A 6471-nucleotide genomic window follows, 5' to 3' on the forward strand; every position below is an offset into this window, starting at 1 on the left:
GAGATGGAGAACAGATTAGAAGTTGCCAAGGGTTAGAGATGAGGGTAGAAGGTAGAGCGGGGGAACTTTGTGAGGTTTTTGTGGTCGCAGTACAAATAATACTGCAATCTTGGTTTTAATCCCTAAAGATTTTTAAAAGCAATTCCTAATAAGAGGTGTCCAGATATTCATCAATGGCAGCAGATTGGAGGTATAGCTCCCCAACATGACAACTTCAAGAGATCGTACTAATTCAACGCATATGTTAATTTAAAAAAGGCCAGTCACAATACTTAAATGGTATATATCTTAACGATATTATGCTAAGTATCCAGCTATACCAGAAGGACTAGCAGGATTTTCTGTACATTCAATCTTATTTAAGACAGTAAATCTTATAATAAGACAGTTAAAAAAAGAAAAAAAAACAAAACCTCAGCTACAGTTGGATATTCTCATAGGAAGATGAGGTGAAAATATGTAGCAGCGGTTCAAAAGCTTAAGCAGTGGCACCTAAATTTGGTTGCGCATTAGAATCATCTGAAGCACTTTTTAAAAACCCTCATACCAACAGTTGGTCATCCTAGACCAATAAAATCATTTTAAATCTCCTCAGATGATGCCAGTGTCTAGCCAGAACTGAGAACCAGGGGACTAAGAAGAAGGGGATGTTTCTACAAAGATCTCTTAACAATAAGTCCTTTCACCCAATCAGATTTACCTCCCCGAAACTGGGTAGAGAAGGCTAGATGTTGTCCAACTTGCTTAGATTTAATTAGCACTTGTGACTTGCCCAAAACCTAGATCATGTTTCCCCTACATTTCATGTTATTCCCTAAGTTTTTCAAACCCAGGGCTAAGGGGTTTGCCAGGATGAGATTTTAAGTGCTCACACAGGGGAAGTCCCTGGCAAACCAGGACAGCGGTCCCTCTACATTGAAATGTAAAGCATCCTAAATAACCCTGCCACTGCTCCCAGATCCTAGTCTGTGCCAACCAGTGGAGAAAAGGCATTCTCCGTTACTACCACGGCAAATGCTGCTGTACTTGCCTTGGCTGGTCCCTATCTTTTCCAGGCGCCACTCCCCTTCACCTGCTGGTGGACGCTTTGGCCAGCTGACAATGCAGATATTTTCAAACTTTAATGCGAATAAAAATCATCTGGAGGGCCTGTTATAACAGAGATCACTGAGCACACCAGAGTTGCTGATTCCATAGTGCTGGGACAGGGCCCTAAAACTTGAATATCTGACACATTATCAGGGGACGCTGGTAAAGCTGGTCAGGTTGTTACCGAATGCAGGTTCATGTGTCTGAAGCACAGTGAGGCCAAACAAACCTAAAGGTTGGAGTCTGGAGCAGAAAAAGGTTTATTGCAGGATCGAGCAAGGAGAGGGGTGGCCCGTGTTCCAAAACACCCTGAAATCTCCAAAGGATTTCAGCAAAGCATTTTTAAAGGCCAGGTGAGGGAGGGACGTCCCAGGGAATGTGATCAGCTCGTGCACAATCCTCTGATTGGTTGATGTGGAGGCCACAGGGCAGATAACATTATCCATCCTTAGGTGCCAGAAGGTCTGGGGGCTACGTGCTCATGATCATCAAGGAGTTAATTTCTTCCACTGGGTGGTGGTTTTTAGCATCTGAAAACTCAAGAAATATGCCTGAGATATTATTATCTGAGTACTTCAGAGAGGAACTACAGCAGAGGATATGGGGGATGGGTCTGTCCTAGGAAGGCCCCATAGGGTACTGCTTGGTTACAAGGTGACCATACGTTGAGAACCACTGCTCTAGTGGCTTGGAATGTTAAGAAAGTAATGGAAGAATCCCTTCCCAGATCTAGATTCTAGTATCGCCAGCTATTTTGGTGGGGGGAAGGGTAAGTTTTGTCCTTTCTTGGACTTCTCGTTCATTTATATCAAAGCCTATTTGAGGCAGTGCGCTCAGCGGTCCTGCAGATCTGTCTTTTGCTTCAAGTGTTTGGAATGAACAGACCCAGGGACGCTCCTTGCTCCAGCCCCCGACCACCCTTCAACCTTTCTTCCTGTCACAACCTTTGGAATCAGCCACTCAGCTATCCAGCCTCCAGGACAGACCAACACCGTTTTTTTGAGATTAGCTCCTTATCACTGATCAACCATGAGTTCCCAGGTTCGTCGGAATTATTCCATCGAGGTAGAGGCCGCCGTCCACCGCCTGTTCAACATGCATCTGTGGACACTTACCTCTCTCTGAGCTTCTATTTCGACAGCAACAATGAGATTCTGGACAGTGTGGGCCACATTTTTCGCCAACTGGCTGAGGAGAAGTGTGAGGGTGCCCAGCGTCTCTTGAAAATGCAAAACCAGTGCTGCGACCGCGCCCTCTTCCAGGATGCGCGGAAGCCTTCTCAAGATGAGTGGGGTAAAACCCAGGACGCTGTGGAAGCCGCCATTCTTAGGGAGAAGAACCTGAACCAGGCACTATCGGATCTGCGCGCCCTGCGTTCCGCCCACGCAGACTCCCACCTCTGTGACTTCCTGGAGAGCCGCTTCCTGGAGGAGCAGGTGAACCTCATCAAGAAGATGGGCGACCACCTGACCAACCTCCGCAGGCTGGCTGGTCCGCAGGCTGTGCTGGGCGAGTATCTCTTTGAAAGGCTCACCCTCAAGCACAAACAGGAGTCTCTGAAGTCCAGCGGCCTCTGAGGAGCCCCTCTGGCGTCAGAGCTTCTGCCTGATGCCCCGCTCTGCAGCCACTAGGCAGCTTTGTAACCGCCCTGGAGCCCTCTCCCAAGCCTTGGACCAAATGGAGACAACGCTTTTTGCAGAAGAAAACAAAAAAAGCCTATTTGAAACACAAACAGAATAAAGAGTAATAAATAAATAAATAAATAAATATATTCATGTTCTTTTAACATATGAATTGCCCCACTTTATCTGTGTGAAATAAGTTTGTTCCCGTTATTGTGCTGGTTCTCAAGCTTTGCTGCTCGTGTGAATCACCTAAAGAGCTTTTAAGAAAAACATTGTTGTCTGGGTCCCAGCCCCAGAGATTTTGATTCAGTAGGTCTAGGGAGGAGCCTGGGCACGGGGAGGTCTCAGAGTTCCCCAGGTGATTCTAACGTGCAGCAACTTTGTGAACCACCTCTTGGCTTCAATCCAGCTAGTGATCAGATATTAAATCTAAGACACATGGGCTAGTGCGTGAGCTCTGTTGCTAGGTGTATTCCATTTTCTTCCTCCTGGAAGATTCGTGCCAGGGAAAATAATTGATAGTTGTGTTACTTCTCTGAAATGGATTGAAATTTCCAATTAGCGTGAACAGGGGAGGGTGAGTGGGTGAATGCAATAAGGTGTATCATTTACGTATTGCCCTATGTGTAAAAGGTTTTTGCAACTGAGGTCTGCCCTACTTTTCATGCTAATGGTAATGCTTGTCCTCCTAATGCAGCTGTAAACTTTATAAGCCCATAGGTAGACAGCATCACAAAATATTTACCCCTCCCCACTGGCCCACTCTCAAGCTTCACTCCCCTTCCCCAATACACAAATGTACATCAATGCGCTTGAGACCAATAGCAACATATTGACCTTCAATTCTTCTACTTTGCAGCTTCCCTCTTATCAGGAGATGTCAGCATTTAGTGCAAGGACCAATGCTTGCCTCTTGGTGAGTAATGTAGACAATGCCTCCAAGAGACAAACAGCCCTTAGGGAGGGGGAAAAAGTCTTTCAAAAAGGTTGATGCCCAGAGGAGGCATTTCCAGTCATCTCAGCTTAGAGGTCAAATATCCAAAATAAAAAAAGGTTAAAAGAAAAGAAGAAGAAAGCAAGGAAGAAAAGAAGGAAACAATTTTCTTATCTCATAGTAATAAGGCAGTTTTCCTTAAAAAAAAAAAAGACTTAAGTCTTAAATTCTCTTTCCTAATCAAAATGTGCTTTTCCGTCTTTAGACTATTGCTCTTATATCCTGTATTATTCATGATGTGTAATTTCTTGAAATAGCACATGGCTGAAAACAGAAGCTAACCTCTTGTCCACTATGAATTAAATCTTCTTTTCCTAGGACCCATCTACAATGTACAATTTGGGGTTTGCCAACATAGTTATTTTCTCTGAAATAAGTTACAGCATTTTGCCTTTTCACTGTATATAGTTATACAATATATTGTTAACACAACATAGTTAATATTGTCAATATAGTAAATACAACTATAACACATATGATATGATGCCACTTTGGTGATTTTCTTCATCCATGTAATTCTGAAATTTGACAGTATAGTTTTCATATTCTAATGAGCTGAGTATTACCTTTGCAAGGATAGAAAAATAAAATAAATTCATAATATTCTTGTGTGGTTTGCCCCTGGGGTGGATTACCATAATGGGGGATACTTGAGCCTTTCCCCAAGTCATTAAAAAACCTGCAGCAAGCAGCCCCTTGTCCTCTCCAGGGAGTGGGGGAAAGGATCTTTAATCATAATAATTCTGGGGGGAAAAATCTCGGAAATAAGACATCTGCTTCTGTGCCTTGTTGTTTTGCAGAATAGCAATGATTGCTTTAGCAGCTTCTATTGCCATATGTGTACAATAAGTAAATGAACATAAAATTGAATGAACGCATAAAAGAAGGATAAACCCACCCAGCTTAACAAATCCACTCTCTCACCTGCTGTGCCCTGAAACATGAAAGAAAGAATCACGGGATCATAAGGATTAATAAAATAACAGTCTCTCTTAACAATATTGACAGGAGGTATAAGGATAATTTGTCTGATGTGGGACCAACAGCTTAACTGCTTAATTCTTTTTTTTTTTTTAAGGGCAACTCATTCATTTATAGTTTAAAGATTGCAAGACAACATCTGAACTTCTGTAGCACAATTTAAATGTTTTACTTTTTTGATAAAGCAGAGTATAATAGAAAAAACAATTAGTTTCCAGTAATATCTATATCTCTATTCAGAATTAAGTCTTCCACAGACATGTTACCTGGAAACAAAAGCCTGCTACAATAAGCAAAGCTTCAACAGAGCTGCTACTTTTCGGGCCAGGGAAAGGTTCATCCCTATAGGAGGATGATGTGCTATGTAAAATGGCTGCAGGTCACAGCCTTGAGGGCGTTGGAAGTCTATTATCCTATTCCACATTAAGTAGTTTGGTGAACTTCAAACGTCCGTTCATCTGCAAACAAGCTGGCAACTTTTAACTGATATTTCAAGCAGATAAAAAATAAATTAAAAGAAATCCCTACACTGATGTTCCTTGATTTACACTTTAAATGGTACATTAACATGTAATTCTGGCTAAGAATTACATTTGAGACTCCTTGCTCAGGTTTTGGTTAACAGTACAAATCTTTCAGAAATTCAAGTTCTTATTAATCAATAATTTGTGAGCTAGGATATATTCAGGCATCAGCTGCAACTACAGAATACGTGCACTGCCTCCACACTTTGGAAAGACATAATCTAGAACACTACTAGCAGGCAAAATATCTGTTAGTAGACAGCATATATGCAGTAGAGCAAGACAAAAACATATATTCATATGTTGGCTTGTTTAAGCCTCAAGCCCTCCATCCTTTGTTGAAATACAATAATTTCATTCCTATGGTTTTCAATACCAAAAACTCAACCTCCAGGAGGGCTAAAGTCTAATTTGTACTCCAAACCAAGTAGCAGTGCAGTTCGCTACTACTGAGGCTGAATCCATAAAGACTTCAAGACCACGTCCAGAAGACAAGTTATTATATATAATACCCTAGAAGGTCTGAAACATAATTATCATATACATAGCTGGTCCTTCAGAGCTCTTTACCTATAACTGTTTTTTGATGAAAGTTATTTAATGTACTGGAGATAATTGTGACTTACAGATCAAATATTTGAATACTTATACTTACCTGGGATTTCATTTCTGCTGAAAGAAAAAGGAAGAACAGGACTCACTTAAAAAAAACCAAACTTTAGAAATGGAAGTAAAAATCTTATCACACACTATCACTTTTGGAAGCAGCATAGAGGGGCAGTCAACGGTAAAACACTGGTGAAATAGGTCAAAACTCTAGGCCAAAAATCCATTATTATTATCATCAGTGACAGTACCACAACTGTGCCCTTCGTAATTAATATTCACTCCTAAGAATCTTCATTTGGCACCAGATGATGTGTTTAAGAGAAACACTCTGGGAGGTTTTGAATCAGACTTGGTTTTTTGTTAGCCAAGTTACAGGAGAATTTTTAAAGTGGGGGGAAGGGAAGAAGGAAACGGACCAGGAAAAGAATTTAAGCCATCATCTATAAACCAACAAAGCACTGATAGTTCCAAACATTATGTCAGACACTAAAATGACTGATATAGCCTCAAGTGGTTTATAAAACCTATAAAAAGACTACACCAGCAAAGTCCCCGTATCTGTAGAGTTCAGAAACTAAAACAAGGAATATTTTAGCTTAAAACCTTATCTCAAGAGAATCATATACACTTGACATGAATAAAAATATCT

General features: G+C 41.2%; 2 pseudogenes; one reads left to right on the plus strand and one right to left on the minus strand.

Moving 5' to 3' along the window:
- The first annotated feature begins 2103 nt into the window (after positions 1–2103).
- Positions 2104–3771, plus strand: LOC137212072 (ferritin light chain pseudogene; annotated as a pseudogene).
- Positions 3772–5849: 2078 nt separating this feature from the next.
- The window catches only part of LOC137219982 (UDP-N-acetylglucosamine--peptide N-acetylglucosaminyltransferase 110 kDa subunit pseudogene), a 4372-nt pseudogene continuing 3750 nt past the window's right edge, over positions 5850–6471 (minus strand).

This window comes from Pseudorca crassidens, chromosome 2, assembly GCF_039906515.1.
Source record: "Pseudorca crassidens isolate mPseCra1 chromosome 2, mPseCra1.hap1, whole genome shotgun sequence".
Taxonomy (NCBI): Eukaryota; Metazoa; Chordata; class Mammalia; order Artiodactyla; family Delphinidae; genus Pseudorca; species Pseudorca crassidens.